This window comes from Spermophilus citellus (genome assembly GCF_964194105.1).
Source record: "Spermophilus citellus genome assembly, contig: SCAFFOLD_55, whole genome shotgun sequence".
NCBI classification, from domain to species: domain Eukaryota; kingdom Metazoa; phylum Chordata; class Mammalia; order Rodentia; family Sciuridae; genus Spermophilus; species Spermophilus citellus.
This window is the reverse complement of record NW_027672793.1, coordinates 1,132,695-1,149,111: the sequence shown is the minus strand read 5'-3', so window position 1 is coordinate 1,149,111 and position 16,417 is coordinate 1,132,695. Positions and strand designations below refer to the sequence as shown.

General features: G+C 47.0%; 1 pseudogene across 1 annotated transcript; it reads right to left on the bottom strand.

The window, feature by feature from the left end:
- Window positions 1-11,532: 11,532 nt before the first annotated feature.
- LOC308640597 (cilia- and flagella-associated protein 107-like) lies at window positions 11,533-16,141 on the bottom strand (annotated as a pseudogene). Its single transcript has 4 exons — window positions 16,094-16,141; window positions 15,178-15,290; window positions 12,290-12,467; window positions 11,533-11,709 (listed from the first exon to the last, which is right to left on the bottom strand). The product of its transcript is annotated as a cilia- and flagella-associated protein 107-like (transcript).
- Window positions 16,142-16,417: the final 276 nt, after the last annotated feature.

Below are 16,417 nucleotides of genomic sequence, written 5' to 3'. Positions count from 1 at the left end.
AGTTATGATGCCGGGGTACCATCCACCCACGGAGATGTTCCCAACTCTGTGCTGAGCTCACAGCAATACTGAAGGATTTTAGGCAGCCAAACGTCCTTATTTTCAGTAATGTCCCCTGTCTTTAATGTGGTTACAAATTCATCTACATCCAGGGCCTCATTCACTGCTGCTATCCAATAGCTGCCTAGTTGGGTGTGTATAAGAAGCATACTTCTTGGTGACTGGAGGTATAACCAGGATGTAGGATCATCTTAGAGGGAACCAAGAGCCTACCATTTCAGACACTTGCCTGAAGTGTGCATATGGAAAGAAAGTGCAGCAGGGGCTACATTGAAGGGAAGCCACCTGAGGATAGGACCTTCAGGACATGTGTCTTTATAGAGACATAGATAGGTACCTGGATTTCTAGAATGAGATTTAGGCTTGATGGGCACAGGAAGAAGATATCTTGTTTCATTTCTAGTCTATAAAGAAATAGTCATAAATTAATGGAATCTCAAATTAATTCTCTAGTGTCCTCCATGATGCATTTCCCTTGTGTTCTAATTTAATCGTTGGGATTCTCCAGGTGCTGATGAAGAAAGACAGCACTGGCTACTTGGTGATCAATGTGGTTCAGTCCTGGGAAGTCAAGTATCAAACCGAAATCTGGTCATTATGTGTGGCTACTGTGTGGCTTAATGCATGCAGGTGCACACAGGTGGCCTGGAATGTTCTACGTTCCATGAGCCATTGCACGTAAATCTCTTCTCAGGGTACCTCAGTGCTACCCAGACATTCAATGTTGCCCCTTCATTTTGAGTCTCCATGTAGACCCAGAAACCTCAGGTCCCAGTCTCTGGGTGTGCTGGGCAAGGGCATCTGTGCATAGGACAGGCCCCATTGTCCTACTCCCAGTGCCTGCAGGAGATGTCCATGCTGTACATTGATCAGAACCCCTGGGCCTCACCAAACCTTGTCTGTCATCTGCCTAGGTAGTCTGTCCTCAATTAAATTAGTGGTGCATACCAATGAAGGTATCCAAATTACCTTTCAGCAAAATAGTAGAATCATATAGGTAGATAATGAGAAACTGAGGGACTCCATTTTTGAAAAACGCTTCTACTTCAAGGCCTGTCCTAAGGAAGGTGGCATTACCCTTGTCCTTGGAAAAACCCACAGAGCACTCCTAGGCACATACCCATCCTGCTGAGTTGTTTGTCTGCAAATAACAGGAGAGAACTGTGGTGCCAGGTGTCCCTGACTCAGGCTTGGTGAGGACCCATAGCAACCCCCTAGGAACCACCAATCAGCATGAGCCTGGGAAAATACCTGGGTTGCCAGATGACCCCCCAGTAGTTTATGGTGTTTTATAACATGTTGGGAAACCATGTAGTTTAACATATACACCCCTCATGGATTAAACTAATCAGTTCAAATGAATCCCTCTCTTGTAATAACCAAACACCCCTACCTAACTTGTTCCTGACAGTAAATGTGCTAATCAATGTTAAGAGTTATAGTTTGATTTTTCCTGCGGTGTGAAATGATTTGCTGTGTGATGTTTTGACTCATAGAGTATCCCCCCAAATATAAAATCTCACTGAATAAAGGACCAGAATGGTTGTGAGTACAGGCTTGAGCTTTCAATAAAGATTCTTGGGGATTGCCTTGGATTCTGATCCTGGAGGTCTACTGGGGTGCCCTGAATCTAGCATTACAATAACACTTGCAAATATTTCAAAACCAAACAGAATAAATTACAAGCTCTGGTGGGGCAGGGCTACTCATAACTGAAAGATCTTCCTCTAACACTTCCCATCTCTCTCTACCAAAGGAGAAAAGGTGGCCTCTTTTGAATCAGATGATCAGGAGGTGAGTAACCATGGGATAAATCTGGGCAAAAGGGTGGCCCTGCTTGTGCTACCTGGTCCTAGATCAAGATGCATACACAATGGCTCCTGCTGAGGACTCAGATTGGAGGGTTGTGCATCGACCTTGGCCTTAGCTTCCCATCTATGGAGAACAAGGTCCACCGAATCTTCATTTGACTTTTCCTTAAGCTGCCTGTGTATGTGTTTTAATTTGGGCCTGAAGACTTCTCCACACACAGTGAACTAGAACCCAGTTTGATGTGTAAGTGGACTCCAGCTCGCTCTTGGAACAGAGACCTAGCAGAGTACAGGTCCTACACAACCAGCCCATCTGTCCCCCACACAATGATCTCTGTGGCTCACCCCTTTTTATGACACTTCCTTTCCTCTCGCTCTATGTCTAACTTGCGTGGTTGGTGGTGGGGAAACTCTGAACAGCATTCATTCTGCTCTGCTGCTGGATTCTAAGATCAAATAAAGGCAAGGAAGATCTGCAGTACAAGATTTGTCATCATTTTTTTAAGGATCTTAATGACTAAAAAGGGTCTTAAAGATATTCTGGTGCCTCCAGACCCATTGAACAGTACAAGTTGCATGTGTTCCCACACAGCCATGGGGATAAAGCACCCAGAATGCTCTTTGAGCTCCTCATCAGTTGACTCTAGGTTCATTTGTGCTGTGAGAGAGCACACAATTGTAGGATGACATAACAAACAGGACTGGGTCTGTAAGGGTGGCCTGGTCAGTATAGGACTCAGTTTTACTCCTTGGAGTGGCTACAGAAAGATACAGAATCTTTTGTGCAACTGCATCAAGAGTTTAGATCCCCTTCTGGAACAATGGCCAATTTCACCTGTAAAATCTAGAAACCCAGAACCCATGTTTTCTACAGAAATGAGTGAACTTCATAAAAGATAACTGAGGGCCTGGGGACATAGCTCAGTGGTAGAGCACTTGCCTAGCATGAGGAAGGGCCGGGTTCTATCCCCAGAACCACAAAAGTACATGAACACACAATGAATAAATAAACTAATATGGATGTGACTCCAGAGGGAAGTTTTATTTTGAATAAAGTTGTGTATTTGTGAGGAGTACTTGAAAAGAAAAAAAAAACAGAACACACATGAGAACAATGTAATGCATTCTTTAATTGACATGCACTCACAGGCATGTAAAATTGATGTCCTTAAAGATTCTTTTCCATAAACAACTAAAAAAGCTGGGTTGGTGGTGCTCCTCTGTCATCCCAGCCACTCAGGAGGCTGAGGAAGGATGATTGTGAGTTCAAAGCCAGCCTCAGCAATTTAGTGAGTCTGTAATCAATGTAGTAAGACTCTGTCTCAAATCCCAACTGGGGATGTGACTCAGTGGTAAAAGCCCCTTGGGTTCAATGGCTGGTACCCAAAACAAAAACAAATATGAAAAGCAAATACAGTTGGCACATGCCTGTAATCCCAGCCTCTCCAGAAGCTTTATTATTTTATTCCTTTTCCCTATTTTACTAACTGGGACATGGCCCATCCTTATTATTTTTGTTTCTTGAGATGCAATATTGGGCCATTTATTTGAGATCTGATTTCCTAATGTAGGTATTTCTTGCTGCAAATGTCCCACCTAGAATTGCTTTTGCTGTTTCCACATGTTTGAATATCTTGTGTGGCCCTGTTCGTTGGTCTGCAGACATTTTACACTTTCATTTTGATTTCTTCAATGACCCATTGGTTGTTGGGGAGCACACTGAAGAATTTCCATGCTTTGTAACTGCCCAGGTGTTCCTCCTGCTATGGACCTCTCATGGTATACAGTTATGATCAGGGGAGAGACTTGGAATAATTCCATTTCTCTTAAATTCATTGAGATTTATATTGAGAATAAATGGAGAATGTCTCACATGCTTAACAGGATGTTTTCTCTGCAGTGGTTGGGTTGAATGGTCTGTAAATGTCTACTGTGTGCAGAGATGATCTGTCCAGTGCTGAAAAGGGGTATTGAAGACTGAATGTTATTACTGTGTTGTAGTCAACTTATTCTTTTTTATTCCAGTAATATCTATTTTGCACATGTAGGTGCTTGGGTTTCAGGTATATGTATGTGTACAATTGCTGTCTCATGTTGCTGAATTGACCACTTTATCATCCTGTGATCACCTTGTCTCTTTTTATTGTGTTTTAATCTGTAGTCTGTTTTATCTGACAGGAGTCTAGCCATTCCTGCTTTAGGTTGGTTTATCTTTTCCATTTCTTCATTGTCACTCTGTGTGTGTCCTGAGGTGAAGCTACTTTCTTGTAGACAGCAGGTAACTGAGTCCATTAAAAAAGAAAATCCATTCAGTCACTTTACCTCTTATAACTGGGGAGTTTAATCCATTTACATTCAAGGTTTATGTTGAGATGTGCAGGATTATTTATGACTGGTCTTATTTGGTTTTGTTTGTTTTTTGATTGCTCTTTAGGTCTCTTTCTCTCTTTTCCTCTCTCACTCTCTCATCTGTCTCTGTGGGTTGGTGTTTTCTTCTGGGATCAGCTTTGATTTCCTTCTTTGCCATTTGGGAATATGCTGTCATTTTTTTTCTTTGTGGTTACTCTGAGCTTAAGAAATATTTTATAGTTTTTAAAGACAATTTTAAGCTGAACACAGCCTAATTCTGTTCACACACAAGTGCTCTGTATTTTGGCCTTTTCCCTGCAATTTGTGCTTTGGTTTCCTTGATTTCCTTCTTCTGTTTTTGTACATTCCTCATCTTCTTACTTTGGCCCTGCTTAACCCTCACCATTTTGCCTTTAATTATCCTATTAGTGATTTGAAATTCTAAATATCATTGTTATGTAAGCCGGGCAAAGTGCTGTATGCATGTAATCACTCAGGAGGCTGAGGCAGGAGGATCCTTAGTTCAAAGACAGCCTCAGCAACAATGAGGTGCTAAGAAATTCAGTGAGACTTTGTTTCTAAATAAAATACAAAATAGGATGGGGATGTGGCTCTGTGGTTGAGTGCCCCTGAGATCAACCCCTGATACCCCTCTAAAAATAACCATGGTTTCTGGGTGTAAATATGGAGGGCTCCAGCTCCCCAGAGGTGAAACCCATAGGTGGAAAGTATAATCCATAGCCCCAACATGCTTGAAGGCCACTTGTAAGACCCATGCAGCAATTTTCTCCTCCAAGGATAATCTTTACTCTTCTGTGTGGTGCAAAACACCTAAGAAACTGCTGACTACATTTCTGAAAAGAGCTTCTATCTCAAAGCCTGCCCAAAGAAGGAGGTGTGATCCTTGTCCTTGGAAAAACCCACAGAGCACTCCTAGGCACATACCCACCCTGTTGAGCTGTTTGTCTGCAAATAACAGGAGAGATCTGTGGTTCCAGGTGTCCCTGATGCAGTCAGACTAGGTACCGACCCATAGCAACTCCCTAGCAATCACCAATCAGCATGAGCCTGGGAAAATACCTGGGATGACAGATGACACCCCAGTAGTTTATGGTGGTTGATAACATGTTGGGAAACCACGTATTTTAACATGTACACCCCTCATGGCCTAAACCAGTCATCTCAAAGGAATCCCCCTCTTGTACTAACCAATCACCCCTTCCCAACTTATTCCTGCCAGCGAATATGCTAATCAATATTAAAAATTGTTGTTTGACTTTCCTGCAATATGGAATGACTTGCTGTGTGATGTTGTGATGCATAGAGTCTTCCCCTAAAACCTATAAATCCTCACTGAACTAAGGGCCAGGTCTCACTTTCTGAGACTGCTGCATCGGGAATGGTTATGAGTCCAGGCTCGAGCTTGCAAAAAAGACTCTTGTTTGATTGCATCGGATTCAGCTCCTGGAGATCTATCGGGGTCCTAAGAATCTGGCATTACACACCAGCCTAGGGATACCTCCTGGGTGTGCCAAGCTGCCCAGTATCATTCAAGTGCAAGCCAGCCTTTTCCAATTCAGTGGCAGAGTCCTCTGATGGTGTTCTTTTTAATTCCTTATAGTGAACATGGTCTTCTAAACAGCCTTCTGGAAATGGAAATAGGTCTCAGGCCATGTTCCAACTCTACCCAAGCCTGCCAATTGTTTTTTTTAGCAAGCCTTGCCAGGGGGCACATCTCTAGCCCCACCTCCTTGCCCCCCCCGGATCAAGGGGATGAGTTGTCTCCCACCTCTCTTCTGGGGAAATCTCCTAGCAGAAAATTCTGAACATCACCCCACACCCCTTCCCACTCCAGTGGCTTGCTCATAAGATTATTTCAAGAGACCTGATAAAATGTCAGACTGAAAAACTGTAGGACAGAAAAGACAAGGCACTGAATTTAGAAAGCCCTTGGAAAAAGAAGACCCTTGAGGAGGAAAGTTTAACTGCATCTTGGTTGGGATGGCACCTCCCTGGATTATGGAAACCCAGGTAAAACCAGTCACTTCAGAAGACCTTTGCAGCCAGAGAGGGCTTCTGAAACTGCATTTTATCAATGTTTATCTAGGATTGAGTAAATGCTAATTATCAGAATATACTTGTAAAATACTTGAGTATGCTTGGAAAAGGTCTAATTAATCCATTGGATGGATTAATCCACTTATCAGATTATAGCTCACAAGATCTGATCATTTCACATCTTACATTAATACAGGAGCTTTTGGGGGACACCTCATATCCAAATTATGACAGGGACACATGCCTTTGACCCATGTCTACTTCTCCTTAATTTCCCCAAGAGCTCATAGCTCCCACCCTCAGTGGATTATGGAGACTGGACTCTCTGGCTATTAAGGTCCTCTGACAAGACTGGTTTTAGCTGAATGGGAGGCAACTCATCACCTTGAACTAGGGGAGAGCAGGGAGATTGTCTGAAGAGGTGCCCCTGGCAAGGTTTGCTAAGAGACAATTGATATGCTTGGGAAGTATTAGAACATGGCCTGAGGTCTGTTTCCATTTCCAGAAAGCTGTTGACAGGACCATGTTCCCCAGAGGGGATCAACAAGAAGCTGGAACACCACCAGAGGACTTGTTGCCACTGAGGTGGGAAAGACTAGCCTGCACTTTAGTGACCTTGAGCAGCTTGGTACACCCTGAGGTGGTCCTGGGCAACTTGACCCGAGGTTGCTTTTTTGCACCACACAGAGGAGTAAGGCTTCTCCTGGGCAGGAAAGAAACCTGAAGTGGCATGGATAGTAAGACTGGCCTTGGGGGGAATTGGGGACTTGAGGCCCTGTGTTCCCAGAGGCCACATGCAGCCAGGCTCTGCCTGCACCAGTAGTCAAAGGAGCTCTACTCCAGGAAGAAACAACATCCAGCAGGAGAGCTAGAATCACCAACAACTGGGGTCCAGTTTTCTAGTTTCATCTCCCCAAGGCCCTCCAAGATGTCTCATTACTCCGATGGAAAAACCAAGGTCCAGAGGCATTGTGAGTGTGCCAGCACTTTCATATCTGGCTGAGACAGACCTCAAAGTGAGCCCCACAAGAGTCAAGACTAACAATGGTTTGCCTTTAATTTCAAGCTTTCAAAGCATCAGGACACTGCCCAAGTGCACCACTAGCACCTACACGCTGTCCAATAACAAAAACAAACAAAATCACTTTGGGGGGTTGGCGAGGTCGGGTTTTCAATTAACTTTCATGTCTGCTTTCCAGAGTCAGCACCAGTCACAGAAACCAAATCTGAAGTCAGAGCCACCTGTAAATCAGTGTCAAATGAGCCATTAGGGGGGAAGGCTTGTCTCAGGGTGTCCCCTCTCCCCCAAGCAATTTTCTACTGCTGGGCTCTAGTCTAGAGCCAGGTGTCATTGTGCCCACTAAAGGGAATGGTCAGCATATAAGTGGACTCTGCCTCAGGTCTGGTTGTCCCCTTTGCCCTTAGCTGTTTTCTTTCTCTTTCTCTTCTTCTTCTCCTCCTCATTCTTGTTCTGCCCCTCTTTCTCCTCCCCACTCTTTTTTTTTGTACTGGGAATTGAACTCAGGGGTGCTTAAACACTGAGCCACATCTCTAATTGCTTGGGGCCTTGCTAACTTATTAATGCTGGCCTTGAAATTGCAATCCTCATGCCTCAGCCTCCTGAGCCCTTGACTGCTCTCATGCCCACTCTGTTGTCTTTGAAAGTCAAACAATAGCAGTCACCATACACAGAGGATATATTATGCATAAAGTTTGGGCTCATTATTTTTATCTGAATTTGACATTACCACATTATCATTGTACCCATTTGATAAGAGAAAGAGACAGATGCAAAGATGGGCAGTGACTCCTTTGAGGCCACACAGCCTGGGAGGAGTGGGACTGAAATTCCAACATCTGTCAACACTCTTGGCTATTACATTATACTGTCCCTGTCCTCAGAAATGCCTTGCTCATTTTATTGCTTTGTAAGAAAATTTTAGATTCAGGACTTCCTGCTATAGCTGGAGGAAGACATCAAGGACATCAGGGTCAGGTCTAATGTTTACTATGCTTTCTTCCCTGCAGAACCTCTTATTCCAAAGAAATTATATAAATAGACAAATAGACTTGCTCAGTTTAGTAGAGTGGCTCCCAAAGCAAGGTCCAGCATCAGCACCTCCTCTGGCAAATTGTTAGTAAAAACATTTCTCTGCTCACCCCAGACCTGCTGATCCACTCTGGTGGGCCAGTGTCCCTAGGCTAACAGGCCCCCCAGGAGAGTCTGGTGCTGATGGAGGCTGAGTGAGGCAGGGCGTAGGAAAACCACCTCCTGGGGGAGATGGAAAACCCTCCCTCCTGGTCAAATGGAGCTGCTGCTACTATTTGTGCACCCAGATTTGTTGACTGGTTGCCATGTCGACTTTTGAACATTTGCTACTCCAGCTCAAGTACTTCTGGCTGCCTTGGTGTTCACGGTCCCTTGTAACATGTGGGTTGAGTGTAAGGGCAAGGAGAGCTGACCACATACAGACAGACATAGTCCATGGGCTCCACTCATGGCCCTCCCACTGCCCATGACCATCCTGGCTGTCCAGATTGGACAGAGTGTAATGGAGGCTAGCAGACCAACAATGTCAAATGTAGAGAATCCCCACCTTGTCCCTCCTATGATGTCCACATCCTCATCCCTAGAACTTGTGAATATGAGCTTATGTTCAAAAGGGATTCTGCAGGTTTGAATCACTGAGGGATTGTGGGTGGGTGGGAAGATTTTCCTAGACTGCCCAAGTGGGTCCAGGAGGGTCTTTGTTTAAGGAGGCAAAGGGAGAGGAGAGATGCCCCTGCTGACCTCAGAGGTAGGTCAGCCATGAGCCATGGGAGGTAGGTGTCCCCTTGGGGCTGGGAAGGCAAAGGAAGAGCTCAGCCAAGACTCTCCAGAAGGCAGGAAGTCCACAGACCCCTTGTAGACTTTTGGCTTCCAGAACCATATGAGAACAGACCAGTGCTGCTTTAAGGTGCTGGGACTGTGGCATTTTGTCACAGCAGCCATAGCAAACTAATACACACTCCTGCTGGGCTTCTTGCATCTCCCAAGTGACTCAGAGCCCCATATGTGCTATTTCAGGGACCTGAGCCACCCTCTAGCCTCCTGACTGTCCCTTCAGTTTTCAGGCCCTGGCCAGAAGTCTATTCCCAGGTAGGCACCCCCAGACCTTCCTGGCTGGACCAAGCCTCCTCGCCTCAACTGTGGCTCTTTGCTCTGAAGAACAAATTGACCTGATCTCCCTAATTCCCTCCTTCACTGGCTCCAAGGTCTCTAGTCCCCTATGCCTGTCCCCAATGCCTCTGTCCTATATTTATTGACTGTTTCTCACCTCCTGCTGGGCTGAGGCTCCATAAAATCAGGCCCAGCCTAATTAGCACCACAGCTGTGTATGGAGCCATTGGATGGGGTTGGCCAGGTGAGGAAGGCCAGGGCCACTCTATTCCCAGCTGTTTCCTGGAGCTCTTCTGGCACAACCTTCCTGCACACCCCACTTCTTCCTGTCATTCATTCAGTAAGTCAACCGACATTTACTTCCACCTCTTACTTCCAGTCCCAGGGGATGACCATGTCCTAAACAGATGAGGACACTCAAGGGAAGAAGGAAGGAAGTGAAGTAGGTGCTGAACTAACCTTAGAGCCTGAGGCCAGCAGGGGCCTGTGAGCGGATGACACAAACCCTGGCTTCCCAGCTCTGAGCCATATTATTTTTTTTTAGTGCAAAATCATCGCTGAGACATGCTCATGCCCACAAGCCAAGCACTCAGGGGGCCAAGGGCTTCCACTGGTTTGTCTGCTGTGAGGCATGAGGTACAAGGGTGAAGCATGCACACCAGTGTCCACAGCTCCTGGATCCAAATCCCAGCCCTGGGCCTCAGTAGCTGTGCAACCTCAGGCCACTCAATCTTTATGAGCCCATTTCCACATCTGGAGACAGAGGTGACCCAGTAACCTTGGTTCTACCTTAGATAATGGGATCCGATGAAGGATCAGCCTTTGCAGGCCCAGACCCTGGCTCCAATGCATGCTCAATCTGCAATAAAGGCCAATCTTGGTTTTTTCCCCCTGCTTATGTTTCTTCTTTTGTTGGTCATTTGGTAGAATGCAGTAGCAGTTCCAAGAAGGTAGGAAAGACATTCACAGAAGAACAGCACTCTCCATGATCTATTTGTTGTTTTGTTTTGGCAGCAGAACACATTGGCTGAGCTCATCATCAGGTCTGCTTATCCAGTTGGACCAGAGGCTCCCTGAGGGTCTGGGACCTGACTTACATGGACACAGGACCTGAGTTACATGGACACCCTGGGATGGGTGGTGGTGGGTGCTAAGGATGGGAAGGCGGATAGCTGACTTCCTCTCTGACTCTCACAGGAGGAATCCATGGGAGGCACTTTGCTCTGAGTCTGGAGGGCGAGACCCTGAGCCCTGAGAAGAACAAGGATCTTCCGGAACCAGACTGGCTGGGCCTGGACATGAAGGTCCAGTGGAGTGGAGGCTTATGGGGCACAGTGAGACAGAGACTCAAGGGCGTGGAGTGAGGGTCCAGAGAGGATCCCTTAGAGAGATCATAGGCCTTTCACACACACAGCCAATGATCCACATTGGGTGGACTCCTGGCCTGGGAGAGGGCAGCACCTGAGTTCTTCTGTCAATAGATCCCCCTAATGCCCTGACCTCCTACCAGAAGGCTCCACCTTCCCCAAATCCCTAAAAAGACTGGAGAGCACAGAGGCACAGGGAGGAATGGTACATGTCAACCCTTCCTGGGAGCCAGCGAGTCCCTCCATAGACTGGGCAGCGGTTGAAAGACGAGCTAGACTCCAGCCTCACTGCCAGCTCTCAGGGTGGGCTGTCTTCCTCTTGGCCACATCAGCTACTCCCAGGTATTCATGGTGGGCTCATTATCAGTTCTGCTTCTCTCACTGGACAAGGTGCTAGCTGAGGTTTGGAGCAAGCTGTGAAAGCTTAGGGGAATCCATCCCTCTCTGGACCTCAGGTTGCCCCTGTCCTTGTGAAATGAGGGGTAGAGCTTAAGGGCCCTCCTCACCTTTTCTGACAGCATAAGCCTGTTTCCTGCACAGACCCAGCCCTGCAACCACATCAAAGATCTTTAGTTGTGGGATGGAGCAGACAGAATCTGTGGGTTGGGGGATATGCCTGATTCTAGGATCTGCTCCATGGGCAAGCTCCAATACTCCACACTGGCCAGTCCAGTGCTGCCCGGGCTCTCCAGGTGGCTCATGTGAGCTGCTGGTTGGGTAGAAGTTCTCAGAAGTGTAGCTTCAGGCGAGGGGGGAGGCACGGGGATGGCATGCTCCCATCTGGACATAGCGCTCAAGGGCGGTCTGGGGTAGGAGGAAGTGTAGATGCTCTTCCTCCAGCCAGCCTTGGGGAGCATCCACTGTTGCTTCAGCCACTCATAGAGTCTGTAGTTTGTGGGCGGAGCTGCAAGAGAAAGCAAGTCTGGGTGACACAGAGTTTGGAGAAATCTTGTACAGACTGTCCATGTAGGGGACACTGTAGGCTTACCCAGGCCATTATACCAGGGACAGAAGCTGGCAGGGCAACCAGAGGTCCATTTTCTTTTCACCCTTTCTGAAATTATCTTATCTACTTTATTGTCAGCTGTTTGGATCATTAATGGTTATTATCTTTCTCCCCACTGGAACATCATCTCCCCAGGGGCAGAAATCCTCTGTGCTTGTCACCACTGTGTCCCCAGGTGCCACTACAAGATAATGCCAGAGGGGAAATAGTCCCTGCTTGCTGAGAGAATGACCATGGGGAGGCTCCCTGCCACCTGGGCTCCAGGTAAATGCAGCCTGGGCTGCCCAGGTGAGTGTCATTAGGAGCATGTCCCCAGGTTAAAGAAAAGTGAGCATGTGGAGGCCCTGAGTGGATGATAGGACTCCTCCTGCTGCTTTCTTTGAGCCAGAGGCCTGGGTAATCCTCCTACACAAGCGCTGTGCACTGTGACCCTTTCCAGGCCAACATGGGGAGGGTGATTTTTGAATTTTGAAAGTGCCAAGAAGGGAGAAGTCTACATTTTCTGGAAGCCACAGCAACTTCTGTCTACTCCAGGTGCGGAGAGCAGGCAAAGCTGGATTGTAATTATGCCTGTTGTAATGGTTGTCATAAGAGCTGACCAGGTAGCAGTGGGAGGGCTTCTGTTGGTGGGTGATCAGGTGTTTGTACAGGATCCCCTGGAAGGACAGACAGAGCAGGCACATTAGCCATCAGAGCACGGTGTCCACCTGGCCAGAGACGAAGGTAGGAGCAGCCCTTCATGAAGCTGTCGCCTTGATGGAGAGGAGCCCCCCACCCAGGTTAGCAGTAAGTTGCAGAGGCCCCCAAAATGGGAAATACAAATTTTTGTCCCCCTTTGATATGGCCTTCCTTCCAACATATGTCCCAGCTAGCCACAGGCAGCCTATGCCATGCCCATTCATCCCTGGAATGAGCGATGTTGGAAGATTAAAGTCAGGACCCTGGGTGAGCGGGAAGACTCACGCTTACTGTGCTTCCTCATGATATGAAATTACACTCTTTGATTTGTCTCAAGTTCACTCACCCAAGTGCCTATTCCCAAGGCCAGTGGCAGATGTTGGATGCGAGCCTGGTGGCCGAGGCTCACATTTCAATCAGTTATACCGTGGGAAGAACCCGAGGGTGTCTGCAAATCACCTTCTCTTACGAAGGATTTACAGCTCCCTCAGCTAGGAAGCAGGGGCATCGACTCTTTGGTGGGGAGTTATTTACTGGGAGAAAAAGACCAAATTTGTATGGAGATGGAAGGTTTGACTGAGTCAATGGATTTCTTGAAAGAGTTCCTCGGTCCGGAAGGGAACTCTAAGGAACTGGAATGATTTATGGGGGGTGATAATGTGGATTTCAATGTCTTTCCTCTTGTTTGGAGCAGACAGGAAGGTCTGAGTCAGCCACTGTTGGCTACACCCAAGTTTTCAAGGGGTGACTTCATAAATAAGCCAAATCACAATACCAAAGGGGACAAATGATGGTGGGCACAGACACTAAGCAAGGTTCCCAAGATCTACACCATCAGGTGCCAGGGAGTATTTCCAGTGCCAGGACAGTGAGCTGAGGGTGTCCCTCCAACAGAGCGAATGCAGAGGAGGCCCCAGAGCAGAGAAAGGAGAGGCCACAGTGGGGGTTCTGGACACTTCATTTGGTTCTGGTGTGGCCTGCTGGCTTCACTGTGGCTTGTTTTAATGATGTATATTAAGGAGGCAGAAATGGGAACAACCACCTCTGTATGAAGAATCCATTGCTTTCCGTTATCATGTGGAGGGGACAGGCCATAACCATGCAGGGCCACTGTGGGGCAGCACTGGGCATGGCGGCAGGTAGGTGTGGGGGACCCCAGCTACTTCTGGGGTTCCTGTGGGAGGGAGGCAGCTAGGCAGTGTAGGCACCTTCAAGCAAGTTTAGGATTGGATAGTTTAATTTCAGAGGGCTCTGGGACACAGGGGTGGTCTCTAGTTTTCCAGGCCAGGGTCGAATTAGAGCAGACAAAATATTGACCTGGTGTGCAAAAATTAGATAAGTAGGGGAGGTGGGGCTGCAGGCTTGGGGTGCTTGGTTTTCACAGGAGAGGTGTACGAGAGGTGTACTCATAAGCAAGTTGCTTTTTAGGGTTAGGAATTAGCTAACCTGGGCCTCTCTCCAGGATTCAAAAGGATCCTGAGATGTCAAACCAGCATCAAATACAGGCAAGTTAAAATGTGATTAGTACACCTGCTGGGGTATGGGCGGGGTCAGGAAGAGGGCCCTCCCTGGGCAATGACTCCACAGTCTATGGTCATTTGGGATACCATAGAATTTTCCTAAAAAGGGAGAAAAGTAAGGTGGGGGTGGTAGAGGAGAAAGACACTGTCCTAGGAGGAGGGATCTAAATGAAGATTGGAAATGAAGTAGCTGCTTGGGGCAGTGCGTGGACACCCAGGACCCTGGCACACAGACAGGCAATCGTACACTTAGAAATGAGTGTACAATTTTGTTTTCTATTAATCTGTGTTGGGTTCAAGGGGTTATTATTTTTAACCAGACTTCTTTAAGCTCTTGAGTCTAGGTTTGTCTGGGTGCAAAGGTCTTTAGGAAAGGCTTCCCAGTGCTCTGTGTTGACAGAAAATTGACCCAACATGTGGGCAAAGGAGAATGGGAGCCCCAGATTTTGGGTTCTGAGAGTGATCCGCTGAGGCAAGGGGCACTCATGTCTTTCATGTGCACTAATGGTGACAGCCAGTAGTGGCAGAGTATTAGCATAGCTTGGAGATGCCAGCATCCTCAGCTAGAGATGCTGTGTGATTCAGGGGTGCCCACAGGGCCTAGGGGTGTCAGTGTGGCCCAGGGATGCCTTCAGAGAGCTGAAAACCTGACACTATTTATCCTAACATGGGTCCCCAGGTGCACAAGACACGTGGTTGCCTTTCCCAAATTACAGAGCAGACACCTGCTTGTCTCCTAACCAACAAGACTCACCATTTTAGTAGATACCACCTCTGTGTACTGAGCAGAACCATCTCTTTGTCCCTGTGAGCTCAAAAAGGCCCTGATTGTGACAGACATCTACCACCATGTTCCAGGCCTCCCTGCCTCATCCAGGATTAAGCAGGTCAAGGTTTGGGGAGTGGGGACTAAGATAACCTCGAGGATTTTGAGCAGGATAGACCTGGTAGGTGAACAGGCCATGCCTGGCAGGAATGCCCACAGCAGTTGATGGAGGAGGCTCCCTGCTGTTCCTGGAGAAGCCAGGTTCTCTGTGCCCCTGAGGTGTCTCTGATGCCCTCTGTGTCGGCATGTGTCCTAATGTTGCTTCCTGCTCCCAGAGCACAATGATAGTCCCCCAAGCTTTGGAGGGGGCACTCCTAAATGTGGGGTGTGTTCACTCTTAACTAATTTGTTCTCTCCCTATACCACCTGGAGATCCTATAAGGCTTCTGGCAGGGGAAGGGGACATACTCCTTCCTATGAAGGTTCTGGGGTGTCTTCTCAGTGGCTTTGATGAACTACAGAAGACAAAATATTCAAGAAAATATCTGAGATGTGGCTTCTCAACCTTCTGCTGAGTTCCCTCATATCCTAGGCCATCAGAAGATGGGCCAAGGAAGACAAAGTTCAAAGTCAGGACATTCCACATGACACAGAAAAGACATGCTTGGGGACTGAGAACCCTCTCAGCACCCCTGGAGAGCAGCTGCTGCTCCCCAGCTGCCTCTTGGCCTCACTCTGTCCTCTCCTGCAGCTCCTCTATCCTCCTCCTCCTCTCTTCTCCTCTCCCCTCCTCCTCTCTTCCTCCTATTCTCTTCTTTGTTCCTCACTCTTCCCAACTCCACTATCTCTCTTTTTGTTGTATCATGTTTTCTAATTAGTTTTCTTAAAATTTAGTGTGGCAAGATATTAAACATTTACAACTTTGGGCCATTTAAAGGCATTTCAATGGCATTATGTGTGCTCTCGTTGCTGTGTAATCATTACTGCCTCCAACTCAAGAACTTTCCATCCCAAACTGAGCCTCTCCCCCTGTCAAACACCCCCTCCCCATTCTCCTTTCCCAGCCATTTTACTTCCTGTCTCTATGAAATTGCCATTTTGGGGCACCTCAATTAAGCAGAATCTTACAATATTATCCTTTGTGTCCAATTTATTCATTTAGATGCTATTAGATTGGTTGGCATGTTGGTTGGTTGGTACGATGATTGAACCCAAGAGTGCTCAACCACTGAGCCCCATCCCTAGTGCTTTTTATTTTTTATTTTGAGAAAGCGTCTCACTAAGTTGCTTAGGTGAGTTGCTGAGGCTGGCCTCTAACCTGTGATCCTCCTATCTTACTCTCTGGAGTCACTTGGATGATAGGCATGCTGTCTTTAAGATTCATTCATCTTGTTGCATATTTCATAGTTTTCTTTCTCTTAAAGGCTGAATAAACGTTTCTTGTGTAATATGCCATATTTTGTTTTTCTGTGTACCCATTAATGAGTACCTGGACTGTGCCCAATTTTGGCTGCTATGAATAACATTGCTATGAACATGGAGTCCCTGCTCACCATCTTCTACAGATCCAGAGAATTCCCAGATCATAGGGAAATCCTGTGCTTAATTTTTTCTACACCTCTTCACATTCCCACCAACAATG